The sequence below is a fragment of the Xenopus tropicalis genome, chromosome 9 (assembly GCF_000004195.4).
Source record: "Xenopus tropicalis strain Nigerian chromosome 9, UCB_Xtro_10.0, whole genome shotgun sequence".
NCBI lineage: Eukaryota > Metazoa > Chordata > Amphibia > Anura > Pipidae > Xenopus > Xenopus tropicalis.
Window position 1 is genome coordinate 55,920,707 of NC_030685.2, and position 24,924 is coordinate 55,945,630.

Below are 24,924 nucleotides of genomic sequence, written 5' to 3' on the forward strand. Positions count from 1 at the left end.
GCCTAAGTATTTTTCAGCTATTCATTCATAAATGACCAGCATAATTACTTTGCAGAGACTCTCAGTTTGTTATGCACAGATAAAGGATCTATTATCCAGAATACTTGGGACCTATCCGTTATATGGATCTCCATACCTAAAGTCTGCTAAAAAAAAAACACATTTAAACATAAAATAATCCCAATAGGATTGCTTTGCCACCAATATAGTTTCATGCAGCTTAGTTACTATCCAGTACAAGGCACTGTTTGGTGTTTACAGCAAAATAGGAAACAATTTTTAAACATTTCTGTAATTCTAAACTTTCTTTATAATTATATACTTCTGGATACTTACCTTAAGTATGAAACATAATATATGCCTGTACATTCCTGTATTGGAACTGGAGACTTTTTTATTATCTCAACCCCATTTGGACATATTCAAGATGGTGTTTACTATTATAATAGAAATTGGAGCCACACAAAGATTCATGAAACGTTGTGATGGATGCGTTGAACTACCAGAGCACTACATATTCAAACACGCATATTGGTTGATATCCCAATATACATAATTTTGGTGTTCTGTCTCAATATGTATAATTGACATCTAAAGGCAAAATTGGATGTCTTAGGTACTTAATGTAGTTACGCATGGGATTTTGGTAACTTTATCTGGTCACAATTACACGTATGTACAAATAAGGGGTCCCTCACCATATGGTAGTCTATCTGTGCTTTTATTGGTTAGGTTTTTTTAATTGTGCTGGCAGAAATGGACAATAAAGAATGGTGTTTTTACTGGTATCCCATTTTCATGATTGTGTATTATTGCCATTGAGGTTACTAAGTCCTTTATGTCTTTATGTTGGAGAATATTGTTTTTATTTACTATATATTATGCCACAGTACTTTCATGCTGGTTTAAGGAAAAACATATATTACGTTAAGCATACATCAAAGGCAAGTTTTCCCTGCAAGAGGGGGAAATGTAAAAAAATCACATAAATATGGACTAGAATTTGCATTTTGCAAGGTATTATTCTTCATTTGACAGTTGTTATAACATATTATTACTTAAGGCTTGCATCTTTTGAGTCAATATAATACATTTTTGTAAGAATATTTTTTTCATTATTTCTATTAGTTTTTACAAGTTGTGAAGGAAGGTATGTCTTCACAATAGCTAAAGGCTCATCTTACTGAACTAAAATGTAAAAGGTTATTTTCATAGTTGTGCTGGAAATAAGGAGAAAGAGAATGAAGAGATTTAATCTAATTAGAGTTTAGGAGACAGGGAGCCAATAAATGTATATGTGAAGTAGAGTGGGCAATCTGCATCTCTAATAGGGTCAGGCTTGAAAGCAGCTTGTATAACAACATTTTCATAGATTGCAGGGGACCCAGAGGACAGTATTCACCCCCTCAGATTTATGTTTGATCGCAGCGCTAGCAAGATGTGTTTCTTGGGGTTTAATCATCTTCTGTGTGGGTAGCATTGAGTGGCGATTAATGTTGCACTACATTTTATTGCGATGCTTACCAGAAAAATCTGTTTTTTAAGGACTGGAATCAAGTTCACTAGAGCTGTTTTTAAAGCTTAGAGTTTGGGTTTTATGGCTGCACATTCTAATCTCAAAACTCAGGATGCTCACACACTGTGTTGGTGTCTCTCAAAGGGAGCCTCACATGACAGCACGAGGAGAGTAAACCTTACGCTGAGCCATCTGCTGTAAGCCAGTAGGGCCGAGCTTCTACTGACAAGGAATTAGGGATGCTACCCAACTCTATTGACTTCCAGTCTCCTCCAGTGACTTCTCTTGAATTTCCAGTGCTGAAATTGGTATTCTGTACTTGTGAGTAGACAACTACAGTAGCCCAGCAGGGCTGAGCATGTACTGACAACAAGGAATTAGGGATGTTACTCAACTCTATTGACTTTCAGTCTCCTGCATCAACTTCTCTTGGTATATTGAGTGCTGAAATTGGTATTCTGTACTTGTGAGTAGATATCTACAGTAACCCAGTAGGGCTGAGATTGTACAGACAACAAGGGATTAGGGTTGCTACCCCACTAATAATAACAAAGATAGAAAGGCCGATACTTTGTTTTGTTTTTTTAATTCATTCAATTCAAGTCAAAGCTTTGATTATGCTTATGGTTTACTAGATTGTAACATACCATTTGCATTTTGTCATATTACCATAAATCTTTCACATAATTTTTATTTATACACTTTGGGCATCTTCTTACTAGTGTTGTTCATAGTAAATGTACTGTTAAAATATCCGTTATGATGGGTGACCCCTTTGATGTTACCAAGCCAGTTGAAAAATATAGGAAAACTGAACATGGTGTGCAGCAGTACATTAAACTTCAAATAATAGGAGCCAAAATGCTTACTCACTGAAGCTTGCCAACTGCGTTTAAAGGGATATAATCAACTATAATTGGGTCATAAAGTGTTGAATTGACATAATAATATACACAGGCTATTCAGCCTTAACTATTGTTGATTTGATTTGCAAAAATTGTGTGTCCAATCAACATCTGTCATCAACATCTTTACAGAACAGAAGCCAGGTGACCTAGGATTAAGTCTTACAATAATGTTATATATACTGTATGGGAGAGACTGTGATATATAGGACCTTATTTATAAATGTCACACTCATCATTAAACAGTAAAGTGTACGGTATTAATTATCATAGTATATTTACAGATTTCACTATCTTTAATGGTGTTTGGCTGTAATCTTCAATTGTGAGTATCTTTCCCTACAGTATTACAGTGTGTATAAAGGGGAAAGACAAAAACATTAATATGAACTCACTGAAAAGTCCATTAAAAATACAGCTTTTACTCAAGCAACAATTGTCTCACTCCATCATCAAGTCATGCTTCTTTTGTTTTAACACCATACTAAATGGAGTTTCCCTGGATTTACTGTGTTCCAGTCTACCCTGTTCCAGCTGCCTGATTATTTGGTTCACCATCTGGTTCCCTTCTGTCACCAAAATGTTGTTAGCAGCCCTATGTTACCTTACAACAATTTTAAAGCATTTCATTAAACACTTGAAAATTTGGGGGGAAGAACTGGCATAAACTTACAGAAGTATTGAAAGATACAGTGCTTCCATTAAGTTCATAAAATGTTATCAAATCATTTAAAAACAAAGCAAAAGCGCAACCCTTGCAATGGGCAAGAGCATGATTAAAGGAGAAGGAAAGGTAAAACCGCTGGGTGTGCCAAATAGTAGGCTCCCCGATTGATTATAATCACTGAGACTCTGGAACGGTGCTCCTTAAAACAGACATACCCAGAGTACTTCTGAGAGAGCACCATGTAGCTATCATTTTCTTCAGTTCTTTCGTTCTTCAATGGCAATGGGCTAGTGCATGCGCATTTGAGTAAACAAGAAGGAAGAAGCAGGAAGATTATCATAACGTGGTGCTTGCCCAGGAGAACTGGGGCAGTATTCTTCTAACCGGAGCAGGTAATTTATTATAATTACTGGATGGTGCCTAAAATGTGCCCTTCTTCTTTAACAGGTTTTATGGCAAATGGTAACCCTCCCAAAAACACAACTTAAAAAATTTGTAACACCAACCAAGTCTGTAATTACAATATGATGTACTGTTGCTCTACACTGGTAAAACTGGTTTGTTTGCTTTAGAAATATTACTATAGTTTACATAACAAGCTGTTGTGTAGCCATGGGGGGGGGGCAGCCATTCAGTCTAAAAAAAAGGAGAAAAGGCATAGGTTATATACCGGTAGTAGATAAAAGAAAAAGTTCTGTAGAATGCCATTGTATTCTACAGAGCTTATCTGTTATCTACTTTGTAAACCTGTGCCTTTTCTCTTTTTTCAGATTTGAATGGCTGTGCCCATGGCGACACAGCAGCTTGCTAATATAAACTTTAATAGGGTTTCTGAAGCAAACACAAATTTTTACTAGTGCATGACAACAGTACACAGTACAACAGTACTGTTCCTTTAAAGTTTCCATATAATAATTCGGTATGCAGAAACATCCAAAGGATGACCATGAAATGACAATATTAAGTCATGCAATAGGAAAAATATTTACACCAGCACACCCTTACCTCCTCCAGAGAATTACTACTTGGTGCACACGAAAGTTTCAGGGTAGACTGTAACTGGTATACATAGGTAGGACAGAGTGTTTGCAGTACATTAGGAAACTTTTAAATATTGCTGGGTAATTTCCTTTTAGTTCGTTCAATCTATGTACCATGAATCACCCCAGCTGTGTATTTTCAAGTATCATTGTTTTTTTGCTCATTCTCACTCAAAATGCCATGATTTTTGCATTTTGCATTTAGCTGTCCCCCAACTGTGCAATTTGCTGCAATTGTTGTTCCCCTTAGTTCTGTTACATTCAAGCTTTTCCTTGTATACAACTGTAAGTTAATTATTAAATAATCAACCACTCTTGTGTATGACTGAAACATCAGCCCACTGTCCTCCTACCCCCGGCGCCTGCGAAGGTTCGGCATGGACTCCAGAATACTCACAAACTTCTATCGATGCACCATTGAGAGTATTCTGTCCGGCTGTATCACCACCTGGTATGGCAGTTGTAATGCTTTGGACCGCAAAGCTCTGCAGAGGGTGGTGAGATCAGCAGAGCGCATCACCAGGACTGAACTGCCGGCCATGCAGGACCTGTACAGACAGCGCTGTAGGAGGAAGATGCAGCGGATCCTCTCTGACCCCAGCCACCCCAGCCACAGACTTTTCACGCTCCTACCATCAGGTAGGCGGTACAGGAGCATCCAGACCCACACCAGCAGATACAGAGACAGTTTCTACCCACAAGCCATCAGGCTTCTGAACTGCTGACATTCTACCCAAACCAACACACACTCCCCATAACTACTGGACTCTTCACAGTGTCACTTTAAGCAAAGCCACTTTAAATCCTCACTGCACAATTTCAAATATTGCATTGCATTTTATTATTGTAAATACTTGTACCTTTATTGCACACTTTTATTATATTTAATATTTGTATTTTTTTTTGTTTTTTGTTTTGTTTGTCTATGTAAAGTTGGGAGGAACACGGGTCAAAAAAATTTCATTACAGTAATGATGCTTCATTGTTATTTGTATATGACAATAAACTTGAAACTTGAACTTTCTCACCACCTTTCCTAATATCTGTATTATAGTTGCTGTAGGATATCTAGATAGGTGTGCTTTGAACTTGGGACATACTATAAGTAAGAATAGCCATAGAACAGCACCAAACACACTAATGCATAATAGTTTCAGAAAATGAAATGAATTAATTGCCAGCCTGCATCTGTCACTGTACCAGCTTTTCAGAGTACAAAAGTCTGAATGTGGCTTTTTTATGACATTTGTCCCTGCTTTCAAAAGACTGTTTTTTGCTGCTGCACCCAGACTGGCTGGGGTAACTTGTTTGGATATATTCACTGTACTGTAAATTTGCATTTACTTGATTTAATTTGCAGAGGTTGTTGGTGACTGAGTGAAGGACTAGCGTACACATACATGGATCTTTGAGCCCTCCAAGGTCATTCTTATGCATGTAACATCTAAACAGCGCTGATATTTGATTTCAGGTCTATCTAATATAGCAAGTGACTAGTCACATTAAATTCTCTGCTTTATGCATTGGTACAGGTCTGCTTAAACTTTTTTTTCTCGCCATGGTCAACAGCCGTATCTGCATACATACAAAAAATAACTTAATGACCAAAAAGTCTATGTGTGTAGACCTTAATGGGCCTATATGGTCTTCTGTTACATGAAAGATACAGAATATATAACAATTCAGAAGGGCCCGTACTCCAATTGTAGTGAATAAAAAAATCTTTAATTATTGCATCTGTACATGAGCTGCATCTATATATTTTTGAAACAGAGTATTGCTCATTTGTTTGATGAGCTTTTTAAAAAAGCTTTTTTATGTCAAAAAAGTCACAAAATTGGTGACTGAGCTTGAAATTATTCATATGTCAAAATGCAGTAACCTAAATCAACAAATGAGCAATTAATGCAAATAACTTTTCTACCGTCGGTAGAATAATAACAGTTGATCTGATTGGTTACTATGGGGAACTGCAACCTGGCAGATTTGCCTAGCATAAGTGAATAAGCCCCAACATGTATTTTTAAGCAGAAGCTGAAAATGTCACTAACCAAACATCTTAGCCTTATTCAGATTCAGTTGGGGAAAAATATAAAAGCAGCAGTACACCATCTGTTACTGACATTTTTGTAGAGAAATTAAAATGATGTAGCAGTGTTTAAAAACAAGCTAAAAGGCCAGGTACATTATGACAATGAAAGCAGATCTTACACAGCTCTGATTTTCTGCATTAGGCATATTAATGGGCAAATAGGCATCTGGGCAGTTACCTTTGGCACCATCTGCCCTCTTATAGATAGCAGGATGTTCTAAGCTGCTGATGTTAAATTGTAGGCTCCATCTGATTATAGGCACTTTGCTCCTAACTCATCCTTGCTGGACACACTCAGCCTTGGTCTGTTACTATCCTGTTTTTTCTATAGAGGTCTTTCATTTTGGGGCACAAAAAGGCTGTAAGTTAAAAGTAAATTACTAAGATGACAAGGTAGATGTGTACAGGAACTAATAAAATGATGGCTGCTCAAACAATGTAGGATTCAACAAGAGTTGGAAAGTTTGCATTTGTGAATATTACTAGATGCATGTTCATATTTGACAAACCTTTGTTTTTAGAATTTTGACCCCATAAAAGAACAGATGAAAAAATCAGGGATGTAAGTCAATACTGATATATGTTTTTTAAAGGACATATGTTGAGGACTTCCCATACAAGTCAGTTGAACTGAAGAAGCTGCTCGGATGAGTAGTGAAACGTCTTCAATGATTACTTAAAAAGTCCAATTGCATTAGATTTATTTTTACTAGATATACCATGACCTGGATGAATGAAAATCTTCATAGTTTTTTAAAGGAAAAACTATGCACATATGTTAAAAAAAATGAATCCTTCTGAGCAAATCAGAGAATCACTACAAGTGTATCTAAATTTAATGGCCAATAATAAGAGCTTTTTTTTGTTTTTTAACTTTTAACAAACACTTATGGCACTCAAACAGCAGTTCTGTTAGCAGCATCTTAAAGACTGTTTGCTGAGTAACAGTTATACTTGGAAACATTTGCTCTTCAGTCCTCAAATAACAATTACTTTTTTTTGTGGACCGATTATGGCACATCGTCTATGGTTGTTTGAAGTAGTTAGCATCAAGGTAAAGCTAGGGTAGAACAGTAGCTTTATATGTTACAGCTATCCAAACCCACAGGAATGACACTTAGGACCTGGACAACAAATACACACTAAAGTATGATAATACAAGTTATTATGATGTTTTTCAACTTAAGACAGTCCTTGGTCAAGTTATGGGCTATGGAAAACCCTGAAAAGCAGCATCTGACCCAAGGGCTTTCAGATTAACAACTCTGAATTTGTTTGTTCTGCTTCTGGACCTTCCTGGTATTAGCACATGCTCAGATGTTAATTTAAACACGTTTAACACAGATAAGCCAAGGGGGCTCGGTTGGCGATTTCACATCTCCAGAAATATACTTTGGGCTGCAGCTATGGGGAAGATGTCACTGACTGCTGTTACTAAAAGGATTTTCAACTCAATTTGAGTTGAAAAATTTTGTACAGAGATTCAGCTGCTGTTTAACATCCAAAAGGTCTTCATGACCTATCTGCATTTAGAGGAATCGGCATTAATGTGCTGTGATTAGCCTGACCAACAAAAGTATATCTGGGAAGTGAAATGTTACCAAACATGCACCTGATAATAAATCTGCAGCAAATGTTGAGGCAAGAAACAACTGATCCACGAAACGGCAATAAATTCCTTGTTGGGTAAAGTGTCAATCTTAATGTTTAAAGAAAAAAACCAAAAGCTAGAATATCTTAGCCTACAGACATCTCTACACTAGAAATTATTTAATTATTCACATATCCTGTACAAGTAAAAATATTTTCTTTGACGGGAAAGTTGTGTTTTTATTTAGTAATGTGTTTATATTTCTTTGCTGCTGTGCAAAAAAATCTGGGATCTTATTCAGTCTTATGTCCAGCCTTTTCTGTGGAGTTTTAGATACTAAATATTTATGAAGTGGGCCCAAGTGACCTTTGAAGTAAACATAACGATATTATTAATATATATTATTTATCTAATCAAAACAATAATCTGGCCTAAACTAAAAGTACAATCCCAATATCAATAGGTATCTTTTCCTTATAAATCACAATTCATAAACTTTAACTCTTTCAGGACTGGCTTGGCAGAATTAACATTTTTGCTATATTATACATCTGCCAGGTTTGTTGCATCATGGTAATGGTCACTATCCTCATCCAAACCTGTAGCTACATCTTCTCTACAGTGGATGAAAACATATGAAGAAAGGGAGAAAGGCAGAAATAAATCTGTTTCACAGGCCCAAGAATCAATGTTCCTGATATGCCCCTTTATGGCACAACTCCTGTCTGCAACATCTACAGTATCTTCCATACCAATTCTACAAATATGGGCAAAATATAACATTAAATATATTAGTGCCATCTATGACCAATAAAATCCTCACTTTCTTGAGGATATGTTTTATGTACCCTAAAAATGTTATTTTATTTCCTCTCCTACCATAGGAGGTACAGGACATGACCTTCTATACAGCTTTTATACCCAACTAATTCTATGCTACTTCCCTGCCTACTTTAAATTTCTAATGGATCCAAACCAATTAGATGGTTATTCTCTACAAATTAGTGTAAATAATACAGGGTTGCCCAGACACATTTGAAATAGGGTGAAAACTCGATTTGCCCCAAGCAGTGCTGAACAATAGCAACACCTGTCTAAGGCATGAGAATGTGGACTGTAATATCCTTATCAATGGTGTATTGGCTCCAATATATGAACCATTACATCATATTTTTATATCAACCTTTCTGAAGTTGCCAGCTGAAGCGTTTGAGTCTTATATTAATTTTTAAAATCAGTAGAGGCACTAAAACAAAACACTGACTTCCTCTTATTCCACAGACAATAGAGAAACATCCCAAAAGTCAATTCCGCTGCTCTTTTCCTCTTTGACCTTTTCAGTAAAAGATGAATGACAAAGTTGAAAAGAGGCAAATGATGAGGCATGCAACATAAGGGTGAAGACACACGGAGCTACTAGTAGCAGCTACTTGTCACGGCTACTAAAACAGACAATGCTGATCTTTTACTGATAATTGTCTTAACGTGTTTTAGCAGAGGCTATTTTCAGTATTGTCTATGGCAGGGTATTTTCTGGCGTTTTAATAGCCGCGACAAGTAGCTGCTACTAAATAGCTTCATGTGTCTTTAGCCTAAACTTTAAACTTAATTAAATTTAAACTCAACTCAGATATAGATAAGTACAAGTGCATATGTCAAGGAAATAAAACTCTTTTTCTTGTTTACATCAGATTTGAGAATGATTTTTCACGTCTACTCTTCAGTGCTTTTCAGGGCCCTGCTGTCTGTGACATAACTTGCCTGTCTATTCTTGCTTTTGCTTAAAGAGACAAGCAAGCTCTTGTGCATACCTGTCATTTTTACCAGGCATTCAATAATAGGCTCAAGGACACAAGAGAGAAAGTAATTGATGAAACGCTGACAGTAGGACTGAGAAAGACAAAAGCTGCTGGCATAAAATGGCATTTGGAAGAGCAACATAAAATAATCAGAAACAACCGTTGCATACATTTCTCACTCAAGATAATGGCGATTCATTGGCTTTTTTTAATTATTTTAATTAATGTAGAATTCCAAGCATTGTAAGATGGTAGTAACTACTGCTTGCAGTTCCAAGACCCTTATCTGTAATGGGTAGCTCTAAAAGAATATAAGAAGCAAATCAGAATACCATTGACACTACCCAAATATCTTAGCAGGCATTTTATGCAGTTGTTGAATCATCATGATAGAGGTTTGCTTAATAGATAAGTGCTAGAAATGTGAGGACTTGCAGAGAGGTCTAGAATGTAGGTAATTATGATTGTGAAATCCTGTGTTGCTGCTATACCATAGTAAACCATAACAAATAATAATGTGATGATTATTCTGCAAGGCTACAATTTTATTGGTTATTACTTACCTTTCTTGCTATTAGAAGTATAAAACTGTCAAAAACTGCTAATACCCCAAAATTGACTTACAATTAATGTAAATTGCAAAGGTTTTCAGAGGAATACTTTTAGCAAGTTTACACCTTTGTGTTTCCAGGTACCGTAAGAGTGGAACAACTTTCCAGCAATCCCTTACAAACGGATCATATTACATATGTAAATCTTCCTCCTTATAGCCACTCTTCAGCGAATACATGAACATGCACTCTGTGTTTGCTTTTACTATGGTATAGAGTAACCAGCTCTTAGCAACTTTTCAATTTGTCTTCATTTTCTATTTTTTTTTTTTTATCACTTTTGCATTTTTTGCTTTCCCAGGGTAGGACTGGGCTGCTGGGACACCAGGAAAAATCCCGGTGGGCCCTGGTTCTAGTGGGCCCGGCGGCCCAGACCCGACCCTTGCCAGCACTCCTCCTGCCCAACCGCTCCTGCCCTGACGTGCTATATTTACACGCTCGGGGAGGACGTCGGGTGGGGGGGCCTGTGAGGGGGGGTTAGGGGGGCCACTCGGGGGGGTGCGGGCACCTGCAGGGCCCCTGGGGTGGGAGCCTCGGTGGGCCCTTCACCCCCAAGCCCGACCCTGTGCTTTCCTCTTCTAAATCTTTTCAGCTCCGTGAGGCTACAATTTAATTGTTATTGTTACCTTTTATTGCGTATCTTTCTATTCAGATCCACTCCTATTTATATTCCAGTTTCCCATGTAAACCACTGCCTGATTTGGACCCTAGCAACCATATAACTGTTAAAATTCCAAACTGGATAGCTGCTAAATAAAAAGCTAAATAATTATAAAAACCACAGATAAAGAAAGATGAAGACCAAATGCTAATTGTTTCAGAATAGCACTCTCTGCAGCATACTAACAATCAATTTAAGGCTCAGTTATGCAATAATTTACTATTCTATAAAAAGTTAATTCATATGACATGATTATGTTCATCGCTCTTTCTCTTTAGCAAGGATGATATTTGTAAAGACAAATTATAACCTGTATAGTAGTAGATTGACTGTCTTTTTAATTACATAGGTCAGGGATCCTCAAACTACAGCCCATGGGCTGGATCCTGGCAGTGAGGGAGCTGGGAGAGGCAGGATGGAGCAGGGAGCGGGAAATAGCGGGGAGCGGGGGTGCTGGGAGAGGGAGGACGGAGCGGGAGTACAGAGCGGGGGAGCAGGGAGGACACAGGAAGGGGATGGGGGCCGTGTTTGAGGACTATCTGAGAGATCATGAACTGGCCCCCTGTTTAAAAAGTTTGAGGACCCCTGATGTAGCTTGTAAATTATGGATAAATTATATATTATTTAATCGTTGAATTACTTTTTGTAAAGACCATGCAGATATTCATGGAACACCCCCATAGGAATTTTTTCTGCAATACAGTGGAGGTATTTTGACTGAAAGCTTGTGACCTTGGGTGTATGAGGGTATCTCTACCCTAAGCACACTAATTGATTGACCCACCAAAGAGATTACACACTAGGAAACAGGCTTGGCGGAAAAGGTCACAGTATATTTATTGAAAACTCTGTTAACAGAATTAACTTGGTTGTCAATAGAAGGAGGGGAAGATGCATGGCTTCATTACCCAGTCCATGGCTCCTATGCTCAAATGCTGTCTACTGTTCAGGGTCAAAATTAGTCTGCAATTTGATCCTTAAGGGAAAAACAACATGTGGTGATTTGTTAATGTGTATTGCCTCGGTTAAAACTGTGAGGATATGATGCCTAGAATTTCTGCAGATTATGGTGCATCAAAATGCCATGTATACCATGTATACCATTGTGCTGAAGAATATTTCCATATCCCCACTTCCTTCCATTCTGGAATTACAGCTTTGATTTTGACAAAGGCATGCTTTGACACCCCATGCCAAATTATATGCATAGCAGTGTCTTTCTATCACTTTTTTGTTCCCTGCACTGCTGGACCTGACTATTGAAATGATGTAGAAGGAGTCAGCTGTGTAGAAGCATGCAAGGCATTGTGGGGTTTAGTCACTCCAAGAGACAGACTGGCTTCTGCAGCATTGTTTAAGACTCAGAACCAGCATCGCAAAAAGGGGCACAAACACCCACATGTAATAAAAGACACAAACTTTGCCCAGGAGCAGTAATCCATAGCAACCCATAAGATGTTTTTGCTTTTGAACAGGAGTAGAGTAAAGAGTAAATTCTACCTGCTGATTGTTGCTATGGGTTACTGCTCCTGGACAAACTTTTTACATAACCCCTAAAGTGCAATTACATTTACTAGTAACTCATTTACAAATTATGTATATTGGAAAGCTATTTCAAAATATATTTTGGTTGCCTAATGAATGACATACTACCCCTTCTTAGACCAGGTCACTAGCACAGCCCTGCTCTTTTATTCTTAAAAACGTTTGATAATTAAGTGGATAGCACTCCAAGCCCCCACTGTCCCTGCTTGGGTATGAATGGTTAATAAGACTCTTCCCTTGATCAGACTAATCTACGAAGCCAGAGGGTGTCCCGAGAAATTCAACAAAGTCTGGACCCCCTGGTTAGACACCAACCCAAAGGCCCAGATCATCTGATAATCTATAAGCCATATATACCTGCTATTCTCTTTACCCATAGGGAACCAAAGGACAAATGGTTAATATATACAAACTGTACCAGTGTATAATCATAACTCTGTATCTGAAGGTATGCATTCTGTGTTGCATATATGTATACCCGCTGTTCTCTACTCTTTTTCCTACTTCCTTGTATTATAGATGAAAATGCATAAATAAAAACTATTACAAAGCTGGCATTTTATTCATTTGCATTTTCTGTTCCTGATTTTTCAGTTTTTATAGTTAAAAAAGCTATTACTTACTGTAAAGCTTTCTTTCACAAATCGGCATGGATTTTTACCCACAATGCAGCATTTTTCTAACTTTTTTTGACATCTGGTCAAAATTGAGTGTAAGTTGTGCTTAACATTTTCAAAGTGGGGTTGCGTCTTTCTTGATATATAATTAGCTGCATATCCAAATATAACTACATATCTAAGCAAAAGGCCCTAATAATATGTGTTTTGTACTTTTATCATGGAGAGTTCATTGACAAATATCTTAAGGCAAGAGGGCCCAGGGCTTATGTGCTTTAGTAAAATTGGCTAAGTGATATGCATTTTTCATAGAGATCAGGAGCATGCACACATCTTTATCTTTGCACAGGGTCATTCTGGCTGATCCATTGGGATTCTTCTTCTGCTAGATAATATTTGAGTGGTACAGCTATTTTTTGCTATAAGGTCAAAAAGACAAAACCCAACATTTATTTCCTGAAGAAGAATAGATGAGTCAGTATTACCTTTTGCTACCTATCTAGAGGTGTTTGCATGAGTATATTTCAAACACTGCAGTCTTTACTTTTATTTATCGGACTAAAAAGGGGTCTAGGTGCTGCAATGTTGTACTAATCACTGTGGCATTGATGGCAACATTTACTATAAGAGAAAGGATGGATGGTCTTTGCAGCATTTGATACGATGACACATCTCTAGTTTCTGCTACTGTATCTTCTGGAAAATTCTAGTGGTAGGCTCAGAATAATGTTTCTTTTACTCTCTTCTCCCTATCGTTGTAATTATTTTTTTATCTGGGCATTGTATCCTTTGCACACTGTCTATCACATGCCATTCTCATTTTCCCCTATGCTTTGTTGCCTTGTTCCACTTCCTTCCATCATACCACCTGGTTGCTCATTCCTCATCTCTTTCTGTGCCTTTATTTCTTTCTCTCCTTCTTTGTCTCTCTTGCTTTCCCCTCCCTCCTCCTCGCCAAATAATTTTTCTTCTCTCTCCTCCAGCCTTTCTCCCCCCAACTCCCCACCTCTTTTTTCGCTGCCCTCCCTCTCCCCCTTCTCTTCAGTACCACTGCAGGCTTCATAGTGACTGGCTGGTGGGTGACACAGTCCTGGGCAGAGAGCTGGTGTAAGGAAGGGAGGGGGTGAATAAAGCAGATCTCAGCTTCTGTATTTCACAGCCTGCGTGATATTAACCACTTCGAATTTTACCTTCTTCCTAAGCACGAGCTTCATCTGAATTAAAACAAAGAGCATTATGCTGCAGTGCCAGGCAACAGAAGGTGCGTTAAATCTTCTTTGCTGCTGTCTGCAGAGCACGCCTCAGCTCGGCGAGTGCATCTTCCCAATCCTTTGTACAAAAACCTAATGCATCGCTTCTCTTCTCCCCCCTTTTCTTTATCTCGCCAGTTCCTGCCTGATCTGTGTGTTTGCTCCTGTGTCCCCTTCCTGGTGCACCATCTGGATTAAAAGGTAACAAAATATTGAAAAGTGCGTAATTGACGTGTATATTGCACATTGCAGTTTATGTCATTTTATGCTTGGTAGATCTCAGATGTTCTTTTAAGGTGGTTACCCGAGCCCATAAAGGTGATAGAGATAGGGACATGCAGTGCTCTGCATTAACCCTATTATTTTGGAAGAAAAGACAAGGAGAGGAAATTAACATCTACATCAAATCCATTTGTTTTAGTCGCTCTCTAGCTGCAAGGGCCACAGGCACGTCACAGGCCATTGTAAATGTATCTAGGATTAACCTATTATGCGTTCCACCATGTAGCTTTATTCTTCACTTGTTCTTTGGAATCAAGTGGTTAATGAGGGGGTGGAGGGGGAGGCAAGTGTTATCACTATTGTTTGTGGTTTTTTGTTGGTGGTGTTTTTTTTCGCTGCATCATCAGTATGTTGCAGGATTGGGAAGGTGCAGACAAATCTGATTTAGCATCTCCCAGAGGGCCTTAATCTCAAGAAAAGCTTCCTCATTGTATATGATCACAAAAGTCATCAGTGGTGCGTACCGCAGTTCATAAATACATAGTTATAACAATTAGAGGGGCAGAAGGTGCAAATATGCCTAGTAACCATCACATCTGTAATATAAACTGGTTAATCCCTGATAGTGGGGGGGTTTCGGCTTTGGAAAACAGTTGTTGTGTGCAGATATGAGTCAATACATTTTACAGAGTCCATCAGTTACTCAGTAAAGATGCAGTATTGTCACAGTGTAGGCTATTACTCAATGGTTTCAGCCATAAAACACTGTGCAACCTGTAAGCAGCAGTGGAGATAGTGTGGCTTTGTCATGCTAATGTAGAAGGAAAGGATGAGAGGCATGTAAGTACCATGGATCTGCAAAGCAAGTAATAATACTGAATTCAGCAAAACAGATTTGTGGCAAGATTTGTACAAGAATGGATATAGTATACATCCTTTCTTTGTTTAATAGCTAAATGAAGCCTAAACAACATGTTTTATATTGATGAGAAGTAATGCAATTGTGCTTCAGGGCTGTGCTTTTAAAGATTTCCTGCTCTTCCCTCCCCATGATGTCAGAGACGCAAGCAGTGGGCTGGCTTAGATACCCAGAATACTCAGACTCAGCTCATAGGGGGTGGGAGGCTTTAATAAATATTAACTGAAATCAGTGCGTCTTTGGAGCATGAGGCACAGTCTCATAAATATAGTACATTATGCGGCATCAAAATATTTAACTGACTAACAATGGGTACAAATGTTTGCCCATTAAAACCCCTGACTCAAAGTACAAGTTCAAATGTGCACGGATAACATGCAACTATTTTGGGGCATGAGGCACAGGGCAAAAATGCTCCAGTGCATGGGATCCTTGAGAAGGTGGTAAGTACAGTGCCATTTTGTATGTTATACCAATAGGAGTCAATTTATCGTCCACCAATTGAAAGTCATATATCTGTGGCACCAAATTCTATCCACCTACTGCCTCTTGTAGGTGCAAACTGCAGCCATTTGTGCCCGATTTTCTAACATGTCTTTCTGTGCGCAACTGTGGCAGGCACTATTGCTCTGGAATTCCAGGACAGAATACAACAAGCTAAAGAGAGCCCAAGTGACTCGTATTGTTGCAGTGATACAAAGGCCATTTGCAGACAAAATGAATCAACAACAGAGTAAAGCAGCAGTATCACAAGGGCTTGTAAATATTAAACACGTAATGCTTCACTGCTGGCATATTTCAGCAGCTGGACAAATGGCAAGATACTTTTCTGTCTTTTAGGTGAACTGAAAACACTAAAGGCTCCAAAAATGCATAATTGCATGTTTTTGCAAAAACATCACAAGGGGACAACAACGGCAAGGAAGACTGTACTTTCTGCCTGCTAAAGGCACATGTACTGTATTCCCCTTTATTTAGCCCATAGCATCCTGATAGAATCAGTATAATATAGGTACCCTATGTGACTTGCTATCAGAATTTAATGCCAAGCTTTATGGTGACAGGGAAAATAAAAATTAAAAAAAAACAGATGTAGCCTTTTTCAATTGATAGTTATACACACAACACGCCCCCCCCCCCCCAATTCCTCATTTAAAGTTCATTATATCTAACTAATTGGCTAGCTTATCACTTCCATGTTAAGCATATTACAGGACATGTAAAGCCTACATTTGCCTACAATCTATATCAGTTGGGCATGTCTCCCCCACCCAAATGGCATCATTTGTAATGTATATATCCCCTGCGCTTGCCAGCACCATCACATTTTCCTAAAGCAAATAGCAGCTTTCACCCGGTGGCCATTTTCCCTCTGATACATAATCAGTTACATTTAAATTTACAAGCAGCATACACACACAGACCCTTATTCAGCATACATTTCATCAAGAATACAGGCTCACACAGGCAGAATTGTCTCTGATAAAAGTTGTGCTTTGTTTGAGCTGAGCTCAGGAGAGAAGGTTAGGAGAAAAAAATTGAAGCAGACAGCTAGAGCTGAGTTTCTATGGGAACCAGCAATACCATCTCTTTACTGGCTGCTAGACTGGGGGGCGTGTTTAATAATCTGAGCATGCCCACAAGCCAGAAATGGGGCCGAGTGGGTTACAGGAGGAGAAGGAAATCTAAGTGATTAAGGAGATGTTGCAGCCTTACTATTAATCTGGAAAACCAGTGTAGCAGGTATTGAAAGATTTCAAAGCGGCTGGTCACTGATTACATTTTTGTGTGTGGGGTTTACATGTCCTTTAAGCTCCAAAATCAGGAATTATTTATCAAACGATGATATCAGGGCTTGCCAGTCTGCCAGAGTGAAGCCACTGATTTAGCAGAATATAAACACCTCGTGTAACACTTATATGAAAAAGATACTTGTATCTGAAATCCCTGTTTACTTTATAAATATCATAAGCGTTTGCCCAGCAGTAAGTATGGCTTTAATAAAATGGGTAGTTATGTTATAGAATAGTGTATTCTTAGCAGATTTTCCATTTTTATAATTTTTGAACTATTTGCTATTTCTGCCTGTTTCCAATCCTTAAATGGGTGGTGGGGGGGGGGGGGGGGGGGGGGGCACTGACACTGGTTGCTATGATTAATTGGGCCCTAGCAACCAGATATCAGCTAAAATTCCAAACTAGAGAGCAGCAGAAAAAAAACAAAACAGGAAAACCAATTTCAACTTGTGTCAGAATACCACTGTCTACAACATATTAAACCTCAAGTTAAATTAGACCTTGCCCTTTAAGACATGGAATTTTCCTGTACTTCACACAGAAAGGTGAACCAGCTATAATGAAAATATACTTCTTCATGTCCATTATAGGCTGTAATATATAAAAAAATTAATAAAAACAGTATTCTGTTGCTTAAAATGTCTAGTAAGGTTAAAAGGCCACTTTAACCTTAAAGGAGAAGGAAAGATAAAAACTAAGTAAGCTTTATCAGATAGGTCTTTGTAAATACAGCCATAAGCACTCACAGAAACGCTGCACTGAGTCCTCTATGAAAAATGAAACACAGGATATCTTTTCTCTTTTTTTGTAAACATGTTTTTGGGTGTCTGACTGTCTGACTTCCTCTCTCAGAAAAATCCTTCATTCCCAGGGCCAGAGTCTGGGCAGCTCTCTCCTCTCTCCCCTCTTCTGTTCCCCCCTCCCAAAAGAATTCATAAAACTCACTCCCCCCTACCCTTAGGAATGTGTAATCTGAGCTACCAAGGGCTAGAGCTTCAGCAGGAAGCTATTTAAAATGGCAGCTGCTATCTTAAGCAAACAGAGAAAGCTTCTGGGGCTCTTTAATCAGGTATGGTAATGCTTTCTGCAGAATAAATAGTGTTCTAGGTGGCACTGATGTGGTGAATCTATTGGCAGTAAAATGCCAAAATTACTTTTCTTCTCCTTTAACCATTTTTATACACCTCTCTTTACTATATGTCAGGACCTGCCTGTACCAGAACTCTGGACTCTATGTTAGGCAGGTTCTGCATTACCTCACTGAGCCACTGGAGACCTTGGGCATCCAGCCCTGTACATTCTGTTAACCCCTCTTCTTTGCTTCTGTGTTTATGTTCACCTTCTCCTCCCTTAAATAGCCCAGGTGGTTGCAATCAGTCAATTAACGGGCTTTATAAGCCTGTCACAAGCAACCCCTGGTTGCTTGATCATTGAGCCTTTTACGTTCCAGTGACCTTACCTGCTTGTTCCAGTCCCTTTTCCTGCTTGACTCCTGCCCGCATACCTGCCTGATTACGTTACCTTACCCTGTTCCACAACTCCTGTTACTGACCTCTGTTTGATCTCCCGGTATTGACCTCGGCCTGATTATTGGACTCTCCCTGCCTTCAGCCTGCCTTTGACCACTGCCTGTTATTCCGGACCCTCCTTGTTTGCTGCCAGTCCAGACCCTCTGCCTGTTTTACGGATTTGTTTTGTCTTCTGCCTGCCTCTGACCACTGGCCTGTTGTAAGGACTTCCATATTCTTATTACTCAATTTTCATTAATAAATCATGTTTCAGCAACATAACTTGTTTCCTGGCTATCCACAAGCGCAGTACCCCCTGTACCTATATTACACGGCATATAAGCTCCTACCTGCCAGCCACCCACCTGTGGCTGCGCCTGACACTATAATGGAATCTTTATGTTGGGTCAGTTTTAAGGTATCTCTCTATATAATCTGTAAGAACAAAGAGATGCTTCAGCTATTGAGGGTCTCTATGGCCCTGTTTGTTCAGTAAAATCATGCCTTCTCCCTTAGTTACTAGTTTATTCCCCCTACTTGGTTTCTTTTGTTTGTTAAATATACCTCAGCAGGAAAAACTTGTGAGCACCTGGCCTTGGAGACAATTGCAAGCAAAAATAAACCTTAAAATTTTCACAAGGAGAAAAGTACATACAATTTTTAATATTTCAATTAGACAACTATAAAGAGAATAAAACACATGTATAGTGTCTCTTTAACATCTAGAATGTGGGCATTTAACTGCAAATCATTTGTGAGTTCTCCTGGTCTTTCACAATGTGTTTTGTGCTATAACCAAGGCTGGAAAACAGTGTATCAGCTAATCATTTGCATTAGATCTCATTCCTCTGCTGTTAGCACCTCTTGGTAGCAGGACTAACAAAACAACAAGTATCACAGTGCATAAATTCACTATAGGGAAAACACAAGCACAACAGGTGCTAATTACACTGAGATCAAGACTGTATGCTTAAACCAGAATAAAAGGAAAATTACTAATTTCTAGATTCCCGAGACAAATGCTATAGGTGAGTAAAATAAGTAAACGTTGGGTCCTCATTTTTACATCTTAAAGGGATAATGAAATTTTAATTATCATAAACCGAACATTTCCTGCAGCACAGAAATCCAAGCTGTTAAAATAGCTGCCTGAATTCAGCACAATGTATCCTGGCTTCCACTGCAAGAGTCAGCCTGGAAGATTGGGTTGTCCCTGCCATAGAAAATGCTGAATATGTAAAGAAGAGGTGTCTTCTGGGCATGTAATGAATATAAATGATGATATGGAGGTTTTGTTTCATTTTGTTTTGCATCTTTTAGATATCTGCATGCACTTAGCTGCTGATTTATGTCGTTTATGTATAGGTGCATAAACCAGGTTGCCACCTATCTGAGTTTGGCAGGTGCTGTGTTTTTCTGGAGAGACTGAAAATGGACAGAATGAAGATATAAGGGCTCATTTGCAAAGCTAAACACAGTTGGCCAATTTTTTCACTTTTCATGCTGCATCGGTGTATGCACAGATAGCTTCCCCTGTTAGTGAGGGGCGGGTGGGTGGAGACATATATATGTCAATCTAAGGTAGGAGTGGTATAGGAGTGGAGCACAGGTTTGAAGGGCCACAAGTGCATAGGAAATGAGCACTTGCACCCCTTAGGGCTCTTGCGCACCTAGGTGTCATAAGTGAACCCTATAGTCATTCAGATTTTGTGTGCCTCAGTAGAGATGTAGCGAACCTCACAAAAAAAGTTCGCGAACCCGTTCGCGAACTTTTGCGAACTCCATAGACTTCAATGGGAAGGCGAACGTTAAAACCTAGAAAAGCCATTTCTGGCCAGAAAACTGATTTGAAAGTTGTTTAAAGGGTGCCACGACCTGGACAGTGACATGCCAGAGGGGGATCAAGGGCAACAATGTCTCTGAAAAATACGTTGTTGACACAGCGTTGCGTTTTGTGCTGTAAAGGGCAGAAATCACACTACATTTCTACATGCTCCTTGCACTCCTTTGCTGGCCTTTTCTAAAGAATAGTGCACAAGTGCATGCAGTGGCTTTTGGGAATTTTGGAATTACTGCCAGCCTGGACAGGGCAGTAGTTAAGGGTGCCACTGTAGTAGTACAGGTATGGGACCCATTATCCAGAATGCTCGGATACCAAGGGTATTCTGGATAAGGGGTCTTTCCGCAATTTGGATCTATATACCTTAAATCTACTAAAAAAAACAATAAAACATTAATTAAACCCAATAGGATTGTTTTGCATCCCGTAAGGATTATTTATATCTTAGTTGGGATATAATACAAGGTACTGTTTTATTTTTACAGAGAAAAAGGAAATCAATTTTAAAAATCTGAATTATTTGATTAAAATGGAGTCTATGGGAGACAGGCTTTCCGTAGTTCGGAGCTTTCTGGATAATGGGTTTCTGGATAACGGATCCCATACCTGTATAGTGTATGGCAGAGTGTAGTTCACCTGATGTAGTTTTGTCCATTTTCTAAAACTCATGCAACGGCATGTGCGATTCGCCACAAATTGGGGGCAGTTGTGGTGAATATTTTTGGAGTTTGTCTGGCAATTTCTGATGGCATATGAGTAATTTGAGCTCTATTCTTTTGGTGCAACTGAACAGGGCACTAAGGGAACGCTGGAGCTGATGCCTGGTCTGCAGGTGGCATTAGCTCCAGGGTCCCTGTGAATCAGTAGGTGCAGCAGCAGTACTCAATTTGGAACAGAATGCAGGAAGGACTAAAGCCATACACGGGCAGATCCGCTCGTTAGGCGATGTTGCCAAGCAAGCGGATCTTCCCCCGATATCCCCACCTACGAGTGGCGATATCGGGGAGGCATGTAGGCATGTTGGGGCCAAACGATCGAATTCTGCACGTGGCAATGGGGCAGTCGGTTCGGGGACCGCATCAACGAGCCGATGCGGTCCCCGATCCGACTGGATTTTCTAACCTGGCCGATCGATATCTGGCCAATTTCAGGCCAGATATCTGTCGGCCAGGCCCCTCGTTTCTTCCCCTACACGGGCCGATAAGCTGCCGAGTCGGTCCAAGGGACCGATATCGGCAGCTTCTATCGGCCCGTGTATGGGGGCCTTAAGTGGTACTGAGCCCAACTAAGTGGAAGTGCAAGTACCTTTAATAAAAGTGGTTTTATGCACAACTGACTGAAGGAGAATTGTGGGGCCACAACTGCACTTGGGGATGTACTTGAGCCTTCTAGCCCTTGACATGGAACTAGATGCCTGTTGGCTTAAAACCAAGGTGCAGCACACTAAAACCTAAAATATTGCTAAAACAGTGAAAAATAGTTTTGTTTGAAAGTATTTAGAAAACACTGAGAGACAATTTACTTGAACCATAGACAGAATAGTTATATGCCAGATCTGTTAACCACCCCCCCCCCCCCAATTGTCACAGGGGGTTACCAGATTTACAGCCACTCAAGTGCAGTTAATACTGTCAATTTTAACGCAAAAAATTGTGATAAAACTTATTGACCTTTAGTGAATCAGCCCAAATATGTGCAGAAATGGGTAGGGAGCTATATGTGCATGCACAATGGGTGTCTAGAGGCTTTAGAAGCATTTGTGCTAGTTTGCCTGTCACGTAAGTTGAAAGCTCTGGATATAAACATAGTAAAAAAAAATCTAACTACCCATGGAAGGGACAGACCACTTCATCTGAATAAAGAACATAAATCTCTTGTAAATAGTCACCATCATCACTTTACAGTGAGCAATTAGGAGCCATAGGCACTTGGGTCACTTAAACAGCAGGTGAGGTGAGTTGGTGATAAATGGCAGATCAGAGCACCATTATTCTCTTGCTGCTAGAAGACTACAGCATCTCTGAGAAGTGAAACCTTCCTGTCCTTTAACTGCAGAGAGCAAGTGTCTCCAGCTCCCACAGGAGGAAGTGAGGGCTGCAATTTCATAGCCTGGGTTCCCTACTATAATAGCTGAATGGCCTATAGCTCTGGGTATTATTTGAAAGGTGTTTATGCCTCTAGCAAGATATCTAATTATCATTCCACACACATGTTGTGTGACAATAAAGAGAATCCAGGAGCTTAGGCTGAGTTTAGGCCAACAATTATGGTAACAGAAAAGGTCTGTGCACTTCTCCATTGCAAAATAAACAGTTGTTTCCCTACATCCCTTATACTAAATAAATGGCTGTTTCTCCACTGTGCTGAAACATTTCTAGTAATAAGCTAAAGCCAAAAACTGTATAGCTAGCCATAGGGCTTATTTAGTAACCTCTGCAACACATGGCATCCAGTCAGTGAAGTAAATGAGTCAAGCTTGAGACATTAAAAAGCTTAACTGATGTTCATCTATGTTTACAACGTTTTTGAGAAGCATAAACCCTTTACATTTCTGACTTAAGGCCCAACACTCGTCTATACAACTAAACCTCATCATGTTTGTTTAATTGTACCTCTAACCAAATATAAATGTAAGAAATGATAAAAATATTACATAGTTCTTCTAAAATAATGTAAGAAAAATGCTGTTACAGGTCTTCAGAATGCTCATAACTTTATTTGGACAGCTAAGAAAGTCACTCAACTATACTGCTTATTTGTTCTCTCGGATGTTCAGTAGAGGTCACTGCATTATTAAAAAGATGGAAGGAGATAAGAAAAGTATGATTTTCTGGTTAGGTCAGGAATATTAAAAACAAAAGACTGCATATTTTATTATAGAAAGAATTATAGGATATCCACTGTGTACAATCTATGGACCCATGAGGAAGGAGTACCCTAGTGGTTCTTTTGTTAATGTGTACTGGAATACTTTTGGGGTAATTTACAAATTTAGTGAACAAAGTGCAATTTTGAGCACAATCACCATGCTTTTCTCCAAAATGCAGTGTCAGCTACCACCTGATCCGAAGGTGGCAGTTGCTCTAGGGTTTCTCTGCGTCAACAGGTGCAACTGTGCTCCATTAGGAACAGAAGGCAGGAAGGACTGAGTGGAACTGAGCACAACTTTACAGAAGTGTTTTGACACAAGCACTGCAGGGAAATTTGTGGGATTACAACTGCACTTGCTGTCGTAAATGACACCTATATTGTGACAGATATACAGATAGAGTGAATGCAATTGCATAAGAGAATATACAAAATTCCTTATCAGACTACCAATTTTTCACTACCCCTAATGATTGCTCCTCATTCTGCAGAGTTAGCCAGTAGAACACAGGTAGGAGCAATCTGAGAAAAATATCTGTATTATAGGACAGACATATCTTTAGACAAATGTTCACTTGGACTGCTCTAGGGTTATAATGGTGAATATTTGCCTAAGAAAGTGAACACATATTAATACAAATGTACCTTCAGGATTTTAGAGTACTACAACGTTTGTTTGAAATACTACAAGGGTGCTTCTGCAACTTTGAAACCTTGTAGTCTTGGTAATCCATCACTGTGCTCTAGAAGGTTCTGCAGATCATCCCCCACACCTTTATCTTAAGCACTCTGAGCCAGAGCAATTCAATTATAACTGTTTGGCACCCATACTTTATATCCTGGGTTATGTCCTTAAAGCAATTTCAAGATGCTTTTATGCAGTTCTGCTTATGCAGCATAAAATGTACCAATTTAATGAAAGTGAACAGTAATATAGAGTATTTCATCCCATTCTGTAAATACAGATGGTACCCTTTTTAAGTGAGCGCATATATTGCTCAGTTTTTGGTGATAATGCAATTAAGGAACTAAAAATTATTTTCCCACATATAGACTTTTTACTATTTTGTTTCCCTGTGGGCTATCTCTACCCAAAGCAAGATATCATATTACTTTATTTAAAGTGATAGTGACCCTTCACAGAGTTGTATTCTTCATCAAAATATGCCTATATGTCCTTTAAACTATCATCTTCAATTTGACCTCAATTTCACATCTTGATTATCACAGTGCTGGCTCTTTCTTTCATGTCCAGGTATGTGACTATACAATAATGATCCTCCACTGCACTACAAAACTTTTCTCCTGTCCTTATTTATGTGTGGCCCTTGCCTGACTGCTTGCTTTTTCTAAACTAATCTGTGCTAGAATTGCTTTTAAGATTAACCCTTCAACCCCCAGTGCTGGAGTCAGGGTTGGACTGGGTTTTTTTACAGCAACATATTTTACTATTTTGGCGGGTTTATGTCAAGGATAG

At 39.0% G+C, this 24,924-nt stretch overlaps 1 protein-coding gene across 17 annotated transcripts in view; it reads left to right on the plus strand.

The window, feature by feature from the left end:
- The window catches only part of map2 (microtubule associated protein 2), a 149,459-nt gene that overhangs the window by 51,596 nt on the left and 72,939 nt on the right, over positions 1 to 24,924 (plus strand). For 6 of the 17 annotated variants that reach the window (XM_031892775.1, XM_031892779.1, XM_012971031.3 and 3 more), the window contains exons 1-2: positions 14,081 to 14,305; positions 14,433 to 14,495. The exons of 1 other annotated variant lie outside the window; for it this stretch is intronic. The gene's annotated coding sequence lies outside the window, so the exon portion shown is untranslated. Of the gene's footprint in view, positions 1 to 14,074; positions 14,306 to 14,432; positions 14,496 to 24,924 lie in introns of those variants that run through there. 10 more of the 17 variants (XM_031892777.1, XM_031892782.1, XM_031892781.1 and 7 more) reach the window with 5 other exon arrangements.